This window comes from Tursiops truncatus, chromosome 7 (assembly GCF_011762595.2).
Source record: "Tursiops truncatus isolate mTurTru1 chromosome 7, mTurTru1.mat.Y, whole genome shotgun sequence".
Lineage (NCBI taxonomy): Eukaryota > Metazoa > Chordata > Mammalia > Artiodactyla > Delphinidae > Tursiops > Tursiops truncatus.
The window spans coordinates 99,984,135-100,000,101 of record NC_047040.1 but is presented as its reverse complement, the minus strand read 5'-3'; the positions used below and the strand labels follow the sequence as shown (position 1 = coordinate 100,000,101).

The window sequence follows — 15,967 nt, the reverse complement described above, 5'->3', positions numbered from 1 at the left end:
TATTTTTACAAATAATTAATGGCAAAATTATGCCTGTATTAAATATAGCCATTAGTGCACCTGTTTTTTTAAGCAATGCATTATTGATTAAAAGAAGATTAAGTGCTAGCATTTATTGAGTACTTACTACCATCCAATCTCTTAAATTATTTGATTTAATACTCATGGTTAAGGTGTGTATTTTAATTTCTATTTTAAAGGAGAGGAAAGGGAGGCTCTTAGAAGCTAAATTGCCCAAGCTTGAAAAACTAGGTTGACTCCGAAATAAGAAAAATTTTCTGTATATCTTGTTACTTCTGGTCTCTATCATTTAAATATGTCAACAAACAAACAATAAAATAAAAAGAGGTAGAACTGTGAGGTTTGGTCTGGTCTAAGCAGTGGATTCCAAACTTGGTTGATTAATGAATTTAGAATTAAAAAAAAATCCTTTCGGTTGATTATGTAGGTATCAAATTGTTTTTTTGGGGAATGCTAAATATGTTTTTGAAACTAATATTTTTCTTGATCTAGGCAACATAGAATGTTAGAATTAAAAATACTAAGATCATTTGAAAGCAGTATGCTGACATTAAAGAATTATTCAAATAAGAAATCAATCTGAGCTTAATACTTTCTCCATAAAATTAGGAAATTAATATTTGGATTTCCAATGTAACCTAATATGTGCCCAGTCTGTTAAGATTTATATAAAACTTCAAACTTGGCCTTAGAAGAAATATTCCTTAAAATTGTTTCCACATACTTGTACTGGCTATGGCTATGTCTCTATTAAATTGTTTGCTCAAATCTTCCCTTGATTTGCATCCTGTTGTCTTTGCTTCTTCCCTAGCTTTAAAATTCAGTATTTCTTTAAAATAATTTTGCCTTGCTTGTTGCCACTGAAGTTTGACAAGCATCCCTGGGATCTCACCTTGATGGCAACTCAGCTTTTAGCAGCCGACCTCAAACAACTAAGGGTAAACATATGACCAGTCTGACCTGGCTTCTTTTTTTTTTTTTTTCTCCTTTTCTTTTTCACTGTGCAAACCACTTCAGTGCCTGTGGCCTACAGACAGAGGCCAGGCAATGGTTCGGGGCCAGTTTGCTCTGACATGGGACACTATGAGAGGCCCAGGGGAACGGGCTTGCCATAAATCCAAACCCATGCATTGACATGGCTTCTTTAACCTCGTATCTCATTACGGTTCCCTAGAGGTGCCATTCTCATTAAGGATTTTACTTGTGATGGAAGGACCAAATGGATCAAATCAGATCCTGTAAAAGAACCTTGGAAAAATAGCAAGTGAAATATGATGCTAAATGGTTAGCATTGTATTAATAGCATTTTGGTTGAATTCTTAGTAAAAATTAATATCTCCAGAGTGTATGAAACTATATAGGATAAATTACCTGGTTTCTTCTACAAATAAATTGCTTGGAAGAAGGAGGATGAGAGCGGAATTTAAGAATTAAAAGATATTTTAAAAGACATGGAAAACCTCAGGCAAAACTAATGAGAGGTATTAGACATAAAATAGATATTATTAATGTTGTTTTACCCTTAAATATTGGATGTCTATGGAGTTTATTTATATATAATTGATGTTCCTTTTAAAACTTTTCACGATTGAAAATGCTAGAAGGAGTCTATCCACGTCAGGTTTGGGCTAATAAAATAATATGAGAGGCTAAGGGGAAAAAAGGCTAATATTCAAGAATACTGTGATTTAGGTAGAATAATTAGACTATATTATCCAATAACCTCCATTTTCAAAAAGCTTTTAATGATTAACTCTCTTGATTGTCTGCCTGGAAAGAAAACATTCACACAATTAACTTTATCAATTCTCCAGTCCAGGATTCACATCTGCAGTATCTGTTAATTTGAATAGACAAACATATTTGGTCAATTAAATCAGATGTTTTCGGGGTAAGAGTCTTAGAATCATATAATGCAGGCATTGAAGGACCCTTGGAGATCATAACAATTTTCTCAACTCAATTCATTGTTTTATCATTTATAATACACAATCTCTCAGACTGGTGTGTAGTATAAATACACTCATGGATGAGGTTAATTCATTACCAAAGCAGATCAGACCCTATGCCATCTCTGCACTGTGGCATAGTCTGAGAAATTTGTGTGATGTGGTGCTGATTTGGCAGGGTGATTTGCCTGCCATCGTGAGGTTTGACCTCACTTAGAAAGCAATGATTTTATTTCACATGTTCATTGGTAAACAGACATAATACCTTGATAAAAGCCTTTTAATTTCATAATATGACTTCTACTTTGGGAAATCGCAGGATGCTGCAGATTAATGTGTGCAATTGGAAATACATGACATAATGAAATCAGGTGAGACGATGGTATCAGATGAGCTAAATATTGGTCAAATCTCCCTTTGCTCTGTATTGAATAGGAAAAAAAAAAACATAAGCCTTCCTTCAAAAAATATTTCACTTTTTTTCACTATATCTTTGGAAGTGTTCTAAAGATACACAAGTACTAAATACTGTATTAGATATTTTCCAGTCACTCAAATTTCCCATTAATAGATACAAGGAGATCCAGGTGTCCAAAATCAAAATGAAGTAAAAAAAACAAAAAGCAAAAACAACAACAAAAAATTCAATATTAGGCCAGAGATAAGGTCTGTTCACCAGTAGCAGTGCTTAGGCAGCAAGACAGTAAATCAGTTTACCCACTGAAAAGGATAATAAAAAGGTGTTTAAAAAGAAACGTCAGGAGAAAAAAAAGCATTTTTTACATAAGAATATAGAAAAGAAGAAGCTAAAATGGTATGATATGCAAATCTTGGTTTTACCCTTTTCTTTTGATGCCATCACTTTCCTAAAATTATTTCAAAGTTTAATTGCAATATATTTCACCTTATGTTAATCAGTTGCTTCAAGTACAAACCTAAGAGTAGAGTTAAGCTGAAAATCAACATGAGGGCTGTTCTTGGGTTGATCTGTAGTGGGTGTGTGTGCACGTGTATGTATGTGTATGTCTGGGTAAATATATTTTTAATGGTGATATTTTATCTACTTAAACTCATCATTTGATAAAATAAGATTAATGCAAGAATAGAAGATGATAAAAATTGAATTTTATAATTTACAAGAATATACATACTCATATTTCTTTATGAAGCAAACAATTGAACCATTGGCTTTAGCTAAAGTAGTTTGAAAAACTTAAAGAGAGTAAATTGATATTTAATTATTTTAAAATAAGGAATTTCGATTTAAAAAGTGAGATACACAGACAGCTTCCAGTGGCTGGCCAAATTAAAGTTTGGATTTTTCATTAGTTCCTTGCTATTTTTCAATTATTTTCAGTAATGTGTGGTGTATGAAGACTCAGCAAGATACAATGCGAGCTTTGGGAATTAGTTGTGGTTTTTTGGGTTTTTTTTTTTGTTTTTTTTTGCGGTACACGAGCCTCTCACTGTTGTGGCCTCTCCCGTTGCGGAGCACAGGCTCCGGACGCGCAGACTCAGCAGCCATGGCTCACGGGCCCAGCCGTTCCGTGGCATGTGGGATCTTCCTGGACCGGGGCACGAACCCGTGTCCCCTGCATCGGCAGGCGGACTCTCAACCACTGCGCCACCAGGGAAGACCGGGAATTAGTTTTTTAAGGCACCATGTACTTGGAGAATCATGAGAGTCCAAGTGGATGTAGGAGGCCTTGAGATTTCAACGGCTCATGTGTATCTCCTGACCTAGGAGAAAACTCCCACATATGAAAGCCAACATAGTCTTCCCTCAATAACACATTCTATGTCTAAGGAGTGGATTGTGATATTTTGGAAAACTGTACTTTCACTAGCAGTCTTGTGTCTGTTGGCTTGAAATGTTTGCTTCAGAGTTCGGTAAGCAGAAGTGTTACTCTAAAAGACTGTAAAAATTCACTCACAGACTCCTTATTAGAACTCATAATAACCACCTAAAGACTTCAGTTAATCACATTGACAGGAGGAGCAAATGGGAACTAGACTTATGTTGAGACTTTCACGGCTCTCTTTATAGATAAAGAGAAATTACTCGCATTTTAGGGCTCATCAAATTCCACAAATGGAGTTATTTGCCCTTCAGCTCCTCAGCTGAATGTGAAAATATTTTTCCTCATATCATTAGAAGATAACTCCGTTCACATTACTTTATACTAGAATAATGTCTTCTGTAAGTTAAATTTTATTTTTTTCTGCCATTCGAGGAAATACCACTGCTGTATACCATAATTTTATTGGCTTTCTAAAGGTTTGTATGTGTGTGTTTGACATCTTTAGGCTTAAAATATCTACAGATAATCACACTTTAGAGAGAACATCAGTTATATTTGTAATCTGAGGACCTATATCTTGTTCAAATGTCTCCCAATAAGTTGTATAATTGTAAACCATGATCACATAATTTAAATATTGTCTGCATTAGATTGGAGAGGTTGTGATAATTATTTCAGACAAAATGATTAAAAGTATTAGTGTTCTCCAAAGAAGCAGAAACAATAAGATGTATGTATGTATGTGTATATACACATATATATGAGAGAGTATGAGAGAGGTAGAGAGAGAGATTAGGAGAAATTGGTTCACACATTTATGGAGGCTGAGAAGTCTCACAGTTAATTGTCTGTAAGCTAGATCCCCAGGAAAGCAGATGGTATAATTTAGTAGAAGCCCAAGGGCAGGAGAAGACGAGATGAGATGTCTCAGCTCAAAAAAAAGGGGGCAAAGTCCTCCTTCTTTTGTTCTACTACGCTCCTCAATGGACTGGGTGATGTTCATCCACATTGAGGAGGACATCTACTTTACTGAGTCCATTGATTCAAATTCTAATCTCATTCAAATGCTAATCTCTCTCACAGCCACACCCAGAAATAATGTTTAATCTGGTACACTGTGGCCAGTCAAGTTGATACATATGATTAATAATTACAAGTCCACCCCTTGTCAACTTGACACCCATATGCAACTCCTTAAACCATACTAAACCTCCAAATAAAGACAATAACAAGGTCATAATGCTGCCTAACTTAAATGCTCTGATATAACATTGATATATATATACAATAGATGTGTGATATATATGTATACACACACACACATACAGTTACAATAAAATGAAGAGAAAATCCTCATGACAATTACAGTCCTCACTTCTATAACTGAGTTCTCTTGTAATTGTGGTGATTCAGAGCATATACAGCTTTCTGGAGAGCCTTGCACCATCCCTGCAAGACACTACCACCTATCTGACATTTTAACTAAGTCTTCAAAATGTCATTGCATCATTCTAACAAGCCCACTATTTCAGGATGGTGGGGCACATGATCAAATCAGTGAATTCCATGGGCATGGGCCCATTGGCTCATTGCTGCACTTCCTTTGCTGTGAAGTGTGTTCGTGGAGTCAAAGCAGTGCTGTAAGGAATATCATGGTGGTACATAAGACATACTTAAGTCTGTGGGTGGTAGTTTTGGTGAAAGCATGGAGTGCTAGGAAGGCAAGTCCATATCCAGAGTAATTGTCTATTCCAATAAGAACAAAATGCTGTCCCTTCCACAATGAAAGTGGTTCAGTGTAATCAATCTGCCACCAGGTACCTGACTGATCACCCCAGGGACGGTGTCATATCAGCATTGGTTTCTGTTGGTGTCAGATTGAGCACTCAACAGTGGCTATGTGAGCCCATGCAGAATCTCCATTTCTACCACCATTTCCGTGCAATGTTAAATAGTGATGCTAATAGCAGTGATGAAAGCAGCCATCTTTTTCTTCTCTCTGATCTTAGAGAGAAAGCACTGTCTTTCACCATTGAGTACGATTTTAGATATGAGTTCTTCATAAATGTTCTCTATAATGCTGAGGAAGTTTCATTCTATTTCTAGTTTTCAATGTCTTTGTGTGTGTGTGTGTGTGTGTGTGTGTGTGTGTGTGTGTGTGTGTGTGTATTTTATCATGAAATGGTGTTATAGTTTGTTAAATGCTTTTTACGCATCAACTGAATGGATCATGTGCTTCCCCCCACCTCACTTCATTTCATGGATTGATTTTTTTACACCGAAACACCATTTTCCTAGTATAAGTCTAATTCAGTCATGGTGTATAATGATTTAGTATGTTGCTGGATTCAGTTTGCTAATATTTTATTGAGGATTTTTGCATCTATATTTAACAGTAATATTAATCAGTAGTTTTCTTGTGCTTTCATTCTCTGCTTTTGTATCAGGGTGATATTGGCCTCACAGAATGGGTTAGGAAGTGTTCTCTTCTATCCTTTGTTTTTGTTTTTGTTTTATGAGTTTGAAAAGGATTAGTGTTAATTCTTCTTTAAAAGTCTGGTAGAATTCACCAGCAAAGCCAACTGACCCTGGAATTTTTTTGTTGAGAGGTAATTGATCACAGGTTCAATCTCTTTACTTGTTATAGGTCTCTTCCAACTTCCTATTTGTTCTTGAATCAGTTTTGGTAAGTATGCATTTATAAGACTTTATTTATTTGATCTAGTTTATCTAATTTGTTGGTATATAATTTTCACAGTATTCTCTTATAATCTTTTTTATTTCTGTAAGGTTGGTAATAATGCCCCCATCTGATAAATTATTTGGTATGTTCTTTCATTTTTATTAGTCAATCTAGCTAAATGCCAATTCTGAGTTTTTCAAAGTTTTTCAATTCTGATAAGTTTTCTGGAAATGCATCAAAGAGATAAATGACCTGAATTACTGCCTCAAGTAGAAAACCATTGAAAGATTGAATCAATCAGCACATGAGTAGACAGAAGAAGGATTTCTTAAGATAGTTTTCCCCTACTAAACTTCAGGCTTTCTGTCTACATCTTTCCCTTGAGCCTAGTTTTACTCTCTCAGAAACACACGAAAGAACTTTTTAAAGATGTCAACCTATATGTGACTGCGACCTTATTATGATTTTAGGCAGCCTCTCTGCTAGTGGATGAAGTTGTGTTCCTGTCTTGCTAGTTGTTTGGCATAGGGTGTCCAGCACTGTAGCTTGCTGGTCTTTGAGTGGAACTGGGTCTTAGCATTGAGATGGAGATCACTGGGAGAGCTTTCTTCATCTGGTGGAGCTGGGAGGTCTCTGGTTGACCAATGTCCTGAACTTGGCTCTCCCACCTCAGAGGCACAGGTCTGACACACAGCCAGAGCACCAAGACCGTTTTGGGAAGTGTGAGGTCTTCTGCCAGCATTCATATGTGTTCTGTGGGAGTTGTTCCACATGTAGGTGTATTTCTGGTGTATTTGTGGGGAGGAAGGTGATCTCCGCATCTTACTCCTATGCCATCTTGAAGGTCTCACCAACCCTCTATTAATGCTGGCTTCAAAATTAACTAGATGGGTTTGCTTTGTGCAGCTGACTTAGCCCCTGACACTTACATATTCATCTTTAATTTGGGACTGTAATACATATCTAACAGGATTGTGGTGAGAATTTAATGAGAAACATATAAAGTGTCTAGCATAACTCTTGGAAAAATAAATAAAAGCCATTAAACAACTATACAGCACCCATTACAGGTTCATGCATGATAAGTATCTGTAAGCAATAGATTTGATATCAACCCTCAGTATGAAATAAGACAAAGCAATAAATGCTTGCCAAAGAAAGGAACAAACATAGTTATAAACTGAAAGCTCCCACAACAATTCCTACTGTAGAGCACAGGGAACTACATTCAATATCCTGTAATAAACCATACGGAAAAGAATGTGAAAAATAAGATATATATATATCTGAATCACTTTGCTGTACAGTAGAAACTAACACAATATTATAAATCAACGATACTTCAATAAAATAAATGTTAAAAAAATAGTATTCTGGGTACATTGGGTTAAATAAAATATATTATAAATTTTGTAAAGAGAAAGAAAGCTCCCAAGAAAAATCACATTGGTTCATTCCCTGGAAAATTTGGAACTAATTAACATTTACATGCTCATTCATACATTAATCCATCCAATAAAAATGTATTATTGGCTAGAAAGAGAGAATAGAGTGAACTGATAGATTTAAGTTACGCCAAAATTTAGTGTGAGGTAGAAGGTGTCAATCTCCAAAGTAAACTGAGAAGAAGCACTCCTTAAAGAGGACAGAAAACCAGGAGAGTGCTTCTTAACTGTAGCAAGTAAAGGAACTATTGCAGAAAGAGTGTGGACAATGATGTTGAATGTGCTGAGGATGGTGGAGTCAGATGATAGTTGAAATATTATATATATATATATATATATCATCTGGGCAAGGACATTTGATTTGAAGTCCTCTCCAGTCCAGTTATCACTATATAATCATGATTAAAAGGATTCCTCTTGCTATTTTTATGTCAGTGTCCATGTGCTAACTTGGGTGTCTATGTATTCTCTGTTAGAAAAATGTTCATCAGTATGTTGGCCAAAAATATACGTGAGTCTATATGTATAAAAGAAGTGGCTTTACCTTCCCTTTGGCTAGATTATTAAAAGCTGAACATGTGCTCTTCTAATATGGTTGGATGACAGGCACTTAATATCATGCACCATTAATATTTTCCCATTCTCAATCCCAAGATTTACTGTAGATCTTGGAATTATAGTATTTCATTTTACTTTGTTATGGACAGTATATTAAAATTACAGAAATCCAATCTATTAAAATTACAGAATCTGCATTTCCTTCCCAACCTAATTAATATATGTATATTAGAATAAATTAGCTGGTCTCAAAGAGGTTTTTTTTTTTTTTTTTTTTTTGTCTCACAATCCCTTTATATTCTTAAAAATCTTTGAGGATATTATAGGGTCTCACTTTCTTTGTCAAATGTGACAATCTCTGATTTTGTTTGGAATATTTAGATCATTTATACCTATTGTAATTATTGATATACTTAGATTCAAATCTATCATCATGATAGTTATTTCTATTTGTCTCATCTGTTCCGTTTCAGTTTTCCTCTATTTTCTGGCCATCTCCTGTACTGAGAATTTATCATTAACTTCATTTTATCTCCACTATTGGCTTATGAATTTTACTTGCTTTGTAATTATTTTTAGTGGTTGCTCTATGCTTTTATATATATATAAATATATAATTTAACTTCTTCCTTTATCTTTGCTATTTTTGTCATACATTTTACTTCTAAATACATTAAAAATCCTCAATATATTATTACTAAATTGGCTTTGTAAAGTCTTTAAAGTCATTACACATAATAATAGAAACATTAAAATTTGTGTATTAACCCTTATTTTTTATCATACCAGTGCTCTTCATTTCTTTGTGTATAGGCAAATTTCCATCTAGTATCACATTCATTCTGCATGAAGAATGTTCTGCTAAGCCTGAATTCTCTCAGCTTTTGTTTGCCTGAAAGTTATTATTTCATTTTCATTTCTAAAAGATATTTTTTTCTCAATTTAGAATGCCGAGTTGATAGGTTTTTATTTCCTTCTTTCAGAATAAAAAAAGTAACTCCCTCTATTTTCTTCTGACAGAAAGTTTTCTGCAATTCTTAATTTTGTTCTATATGCATTGTTTCTTTTTTTTTCCCCACCCATGGCTACAGTGAAGATTTTCTCTTTATCTTTGCTTTTTGCCCATTGGCTATGACATTTATAGATATGTGTGTGTGTATATTTGAGTCTGTTTTTATGTTCATCCTGATGCACTCTCTGAGCTTCTTGGACATATATTTTGTTGACTTCTATTATCCTGGAAAAATTTTGGCCATTATATCTTCAACTACGTCTACTGCCTATATGTGAGGTTAAAAATTAACTCATGAGTTCCAAAATTTTGTTAGTATCTAATGTTACATGAAGCTACAGATATTAATAAAAAATACACATGTAATGTACATAAAAGTAAGGGGAGCAAGAAAAATTAAAACTCAGTAAGGAAATGTAAAAATTCTCCTTTGATGCTGAAAAAAATCAATGAGATTTTTCCCTCCTTAATTCCAAATCTATAATTTTGTGAAGGATATCAGAACTAAGGCTTATTTTTCTTTCTGTCTAAATTTACATTTTTCAACTTTTGCCTGTGAGGGGGCTCAGGACAGAGTATCCTAAAATATGGCACCTTGGCATACTGAATTTAAGCTGAAAGAGTCTGAGAAAACAGCAGAAGCAGGAGGTCACTCTGAACTTCCTCCCTACCCTTCTCCCCTGAAACAGGTCATAAAACACTTATTTGAGAGGTGCCCTCCCTATACTCAGAGGAGAGGAGCTTTCTTATCTCCGAAAACAAAGGGATGCTAAGAAGAATGCAAACAGGCTTTGGTAAATTTCCCCCAGTTTACTGCACTTACCTCATTGTCTTTTGCTATTATATTCCTCCACAGCCATCCACTCTTCATTAAACCTAGCAAAAACTACTCAGTTCTAATTGTATCTTTGGGTCTTTTATTCTGAAAGCTCCTGTGTCATGTAAAGCATAAATAAATTTGTATGTTTTTCTCTTGTTAATCTGTCTTTGTCATTTTGATTTTCAGATCCAGCCAGGATTGCTCAGAGGGTCAAGGAAAATTTTTCCTCTCCTGTATCTGTAATAGCCTTATGTGATAATCCAGTCACCTAGTGTAATTTTGTCTTCTAAGTACAGTTGACTCCTTCCTCTTACAGAATTCCAGATTAATGGAAGTCAATTTTGAGTTTCACAAGCCCTAGACGACTTAACCACACAACTTAATTCTTCTGGACTCCTCCACACAACGTCCCACCAAAGAACAATTTATATTGCTAAGAAACATTTGCCTTCATATTGGTCACAGCTTAACTTCCTTTTCATTTCTTCTGTCTCTTACTGTTATAACCTTCAGTTAAATTACTTATTTAAATTTAGTAAAAACTTCCAAATCATCCACTTTTTCTCTTTACATTTACCACTTCCTTCAACTTGAGCTACAAACTCACTATACCTGTAAAATGAATCTAATCAGTTGAGTGAAGAGAGAATGCGGCAGAAATTTCATGTGTCCAATTTACTTCTCTCTTTTTTTTTAACATCTTTATTACTTCTCTTTTAAACTCCCAGCAATAAACACCCTTTGTGTCTTTTTACTAGCAATGTAATTATTATAACTGGGAGATGATAATACAAATTAAGAGCATCTAATAAAAAATACTCCATAAAATTTTAACAGCACTATATTTATTTCAAAGTACTTTCCTGTCCATTTGTCACTTCTTTCTCACAATAAACCTGTAAGGTAGACAGGGGAGGTATTACTACCCTTGAGGAAAGTGGAATATATGGCCCAGAGAGTAACAGGGAATTAGGTGTGTCTCAGACATAACACAATGATCTGCTAAGCAAGCTTAAAGGGTGACATGAAATCACCAAAGATCTACTGTCTGGCCTCTTCTGAAAAGAAAAATAAATGGAGTGTGAGAAGGAAAAGTTATATTTGGGGACTAGGAATCAGGAGACTTAGGATTCCATCTCTATGCAGTCATTTAAGATATGATTCAAACAAGTCACTTAAATGTTTAATATCTACATCAGTGATAAGATGATGATGGTCATCACACTGACTGCCTCACAGGATATATGAAAAGTGCTCTGGAGCTTCCCTGGTGGCGCAGTGGTTGAGAGTCCGCCTGCCGATGCAGGGGACACGGGTTCGTGCCCCGGTCCGGGAAGATCCCACATGCCGCGGAGTGGCTGGGCCCGTGAGTCATGGCGCTGAGCCTGCACTTCCGGAACCTGTGCTCCACAACGGGAGAGGGCACAGCAGTGGAAGGCCAGCGTACCGCAAAAAAAAAAAAAAAAAAAAAAAAAAAAAAGTGCTCTGAAAGTCAATACAGCTTTCTCCTCCCAAAGCTCTAATTTATAGTATTTGCTAATTCCTAGTGTAAATAATACCAATACATAGATATTATTGGAATATAATAAAATAATAAGGGACTGAGGAGTTTGAGTATTTGTTACTTTTGTTTAAATGCATTTTCTAACTTTTTTTAAGAGCTGTTTTAGGCTTACAACGAAATTGAAAGGAAAGTACAGAAGTTTCCCATCTGCTCCCTGCCCTCACACATAGGCACAGCCTCTACTATTATCAACACCCGCACCAGTGTGGTACAATTGTTTCGAAGGATTAACCTACATTGACACATCATAATCACCCAAAGTCCACAGTATCTTTGGGTTCACTCTTGGTGTCGTATATTCTATAGGTCTGGACAAATGTATAATGACATGTATTCATCGTTATGATGTCGTATAGAGTATTTTCACTGCCCCAAGAATCCTCTGTGCTCTGCTTTTTTATCTCTCTCCCCTCTTACCCCTGAAACCACTGATCTTTTTATTGTCTCCATAGTTTTGTTTTTTCCAGAACGTCATATGGTTGGAATCATACAGTATGTAGCCTTTTCAGATTGGCTTCATTCACTTACTAATATGCATTTAAGATTCCTCCATGGCTTCTCATGGCTTGATAGCTCATTTCTTTTGAACACCGGATGCACCACAGTTTATTTATTTATTTACCTACTGAAGGACATCTTAATTGCTTCCAAATTTTGAAATTATGAATAAAGCTGCTATAAACATCCATGTGCAGATTTGAGTGTGGCCATAAGTTTTCAGCTCCATTGGTTAAATAGCAAAGAGTGTGACGGTTAGATTTTATGGTAAGAGTATGTTTGGTTTTCTAAGAAACCACCAAATTGTCTTCCAATTTGGCTGCACTATTCCGCATTCCCACCAGCAATGAAAGAGTTTTCATTGTTCCACATCCTCGTCAGCATTTGGTGTTGTGTTCTAACGTATTTTTTTTATTGTAAGTTTATGTAATTTAATTTTAACAGTGGCAGATTTAAAAACAAGCTAGCAAAATTTCTGAAAACTTCACAAGTGACTCACACACCAGTAGTAGCAACCCCACTTCCACCCCCTTCCAAAGACTAGGACTACTTCTGCTTTTCTCTGGTACTGAGGAAAGAACCATTCTGTCTGGAGTCTGAGATCTCTGCCTTTCTAGAAGCTCCTTTCCCAAGCCCATTTCCCCAACTGTTGCTATCGTCGTTTCATTTTCGATTCACACATTCATTTGTCCTGTGGATAGTGTCCTCTGCCATTGACTGCTTTTGTCTTGGGATTTTGGTCAACACCTCAGAGGATACACAGAGTGCCAGGCAGTCCACTCAGTCTCCTCAGATGACTGACACCCCCTTCTCTTGGATTAAATCATGAATAAGCCTGAACCTAATCACCTGTTGAAAATCACAAGACTTATTAGTGACAGAGCTGGACCACATTTAATTTGGCTGACTCCTACATCCTTCAGCCTGGGAGTACAGCCTGCTGTCAAGGCGATGAGAGGCAGAGCCCCGTGGGAGAAGGAGACATCATCCCTTTCTAATCTGCGGCCTTGCTTTCCTCAAGGTGTCTAGGTTAACACCATTTTGGAGTTATTCCCAGCCTCCTGAGATCATTCAGGGCCAAGAGTGTCCCTATTTGAGGTGAATAATCCATGGTAATGAATCTTGATTCCCAATAAGTTAGACCAAGATGAAGTGTGTTGCCTTAGATGAGCCATATGTGTCCCTTAATAGCTTGAGAAAAGGCTCCAGAGCATTTAATAACTAAGCACCAGAGAGAAATAAAAAAGGCTCTGCGTTGCTAGGATACCTGGCTGAGCACTTGTTTTATATCAAGTCAGTAAATGTAAAACAAACAATGACAATTGCTACTTCAAAGAAATACAAAATGCTTGCTGGAAAGTGACAGAAAGAAGAAATAGCTGCTCTCCAGAGAAGAGAGACCTTGCTTCTTGTCATATATTAAGTTTGAAGAAATGCTTATTCTTTTTAACTAGTCTCTCAGAGGCTTGGAAAACCAGCATCAGTCATGACAGCATGTAATTACTGTAGTAGACGCAGTATTGTACGCAATTGTTCTATTGTTCTCTGCTTGTTCTTTGTGTATAATCAAGAGACAACAAAGAATTTTCCATACCAATGATCCACTAAGTACCTGGGTTCATTTAGGTTGTGTCTACACACAGCCAGGGTCACCAATCAATTCAATCAACTCATCAGAAGAATGAGAATCCATTAAAATTACTTTTGAAGCCTAGTAGACAAAACTGTTTATTTGGTTTCCTGGTTTGCTTCATTGAATTTTAATCACATGACTAAATGAAAATATTTTCAATTGCCGTTATATGCTCAAAATTATGACTGGCAGCATGAAGATTATACATGTAATAAAAGTCTTCCTGCGGCAGATCAAGGTGTTTTGGGCAGAAAGACAAGTCAATTAACCCAATCTTGACACTGGCCTAGAGACCAGGGCCCCATAAGTTAGACAGTAGCCAAGAAAAATCAGAATAGAGAAAGACTTCAAAGGAAAACTTCATGGAAGTGGTCAGGGTAAAAATAAAACTGAAAAGCCAAATATGTTCTTGAGTCTAAGAGTTGATTCCCAGAACCTAGAATATGTGATTAAGCTAAAAGGTCAAAAGCTGGTTAATAAAGACATTGAGATGGAGGTGAAATGCAACAGAAATAATGAACAATATGACATCATACTTTCTTTATCTACACATTAATGGATGCATACATTTTCCTCTCGTAGGATTCTAGTTCTCTGACTTGCACATTGGTGAGCTAGACTTCAAAACCAAAGAGAGGGCTTCCCTGGTGGCGCAGTGGTTGAGAGTCCGCCTGCCGATGCAGGGGACGCGGGTTCGTGCCCCGGTCCAGGAAGATCCCACATGCCGCGGAGCGGCCGGGCCCGTGAGCCATGGCTGCTGAGTCTGCGCGTCCGGAGCCTGTGCTCCGCAACGGGAGAGGCCACAACAGTGAGAGGCCCGCGTACCGCAAAAAACAAACAAACAAACAAACAAAAAAAACAAAGAGAAATTTTCTTACAGTGGAAAAACAGAGACTCATGGAAAAGTCATCATTAGAAAAGGATATATACCAAATGCTGGGTAATTCAGTGCAAACACTAAGTTGTTGTGAGAAGGTGAAGATCAGATAGGGCTGGTGGGCTCCATGAGAAATAGCACCTTGAGCTTGATTTTTTCATAAAGAATTTACATGAGTGAAGAGAGGAATGGAGGACTTTCTAGAAGCATCTGTTTTTAAACCACAATTTTGTTGTGATAGAGATAAAATTTTCTCTCTGTAATAGTAATACGTTTTTCTTGCAAAAGCCAATGCCAACAAAACCCTAAACACTTCATATTCTTCTCACCACTTTTCCCTTGGGACCTCAATGTAGATTTGAAGGTGTGGTAATGAATGTTGAGAAGGAAATTCTACTGCCAAACTCCTTCTGGCTTGCTCTTGCCAACTGAATTATTACCTTAGAGAGAGCCACAGTATATTTTTCTTCATTAATTTGTAGAAAGCAACATTCTACAGTCCTGTCAGCCATGACTTTTTTTTTCTGGATCAACTTAATAATGTCAGTGTTTAACTATTCTTTTTACTAGCTTCACAAAGTATCAGGCACTTAGAAGATGCACATTTTTACAAAAGCATATGTGACAAGCTATGAGGTCATGATGCAAATGACAGGTGAAAGCATCAAGGTAGCTTCCAACTTCTAAATCCTGATCTCTCTCAGGTGTTTCCCTGAAATACAGTTCTTATATGAAAGGGGGATTCTAGTCACAATCCCACCCAGGTAATGTTGAAGTTTTCCCTAGGCTGATTCTACAGGATCAATAGTGGTCTATCTTCCTTGGCTCCTGCAGTAGGAGGAAGCACTGATATCTTCTTCTATTAAAGTTTATTCTTCTCCATAAACTTTGATTGAATGCAATCGCAATAATGCTCTACACTCTTCTTTTTCCTTCCTCATTCTCTTCTCTTTTCTTCTGTGTTCCCCAGCTCCACGCCCTCACAGGTGGGAAGTTGTAAGTAAGCGGGGAGAGTCAGGTAATCTCTCTATCCCATAGTTTCCACCTTCAGTCTCAGTAGTAACATGACTTTCCAGGAGCAAATATTACCACTTCTATTGTGTCC

The 15,967-nt window shown here is 36.5% G+C and overlaps 1 non-coding gene across 1 annotated transcript; it reads right to left on the bottom strand.

Annotated features, from left to right (window-relative positions):
* Positions 1-1,018: 1,018 nt before the first annotated feature.
* Positions 1,019-1,150, bottom strand: LOC117313070 (small nucleolar RNA SNORA42/SNORA80 family). Its single transcript, XR_004527532.1, has one exon. It is a non-coding gene; the product is annotated as a small nucleolar RNA SNORA42/SNORA80 family (small nucleolar RNA).
* Between the last annotated feature and the right edge of the window lie 14,817 nt (positions 1,151-15,967).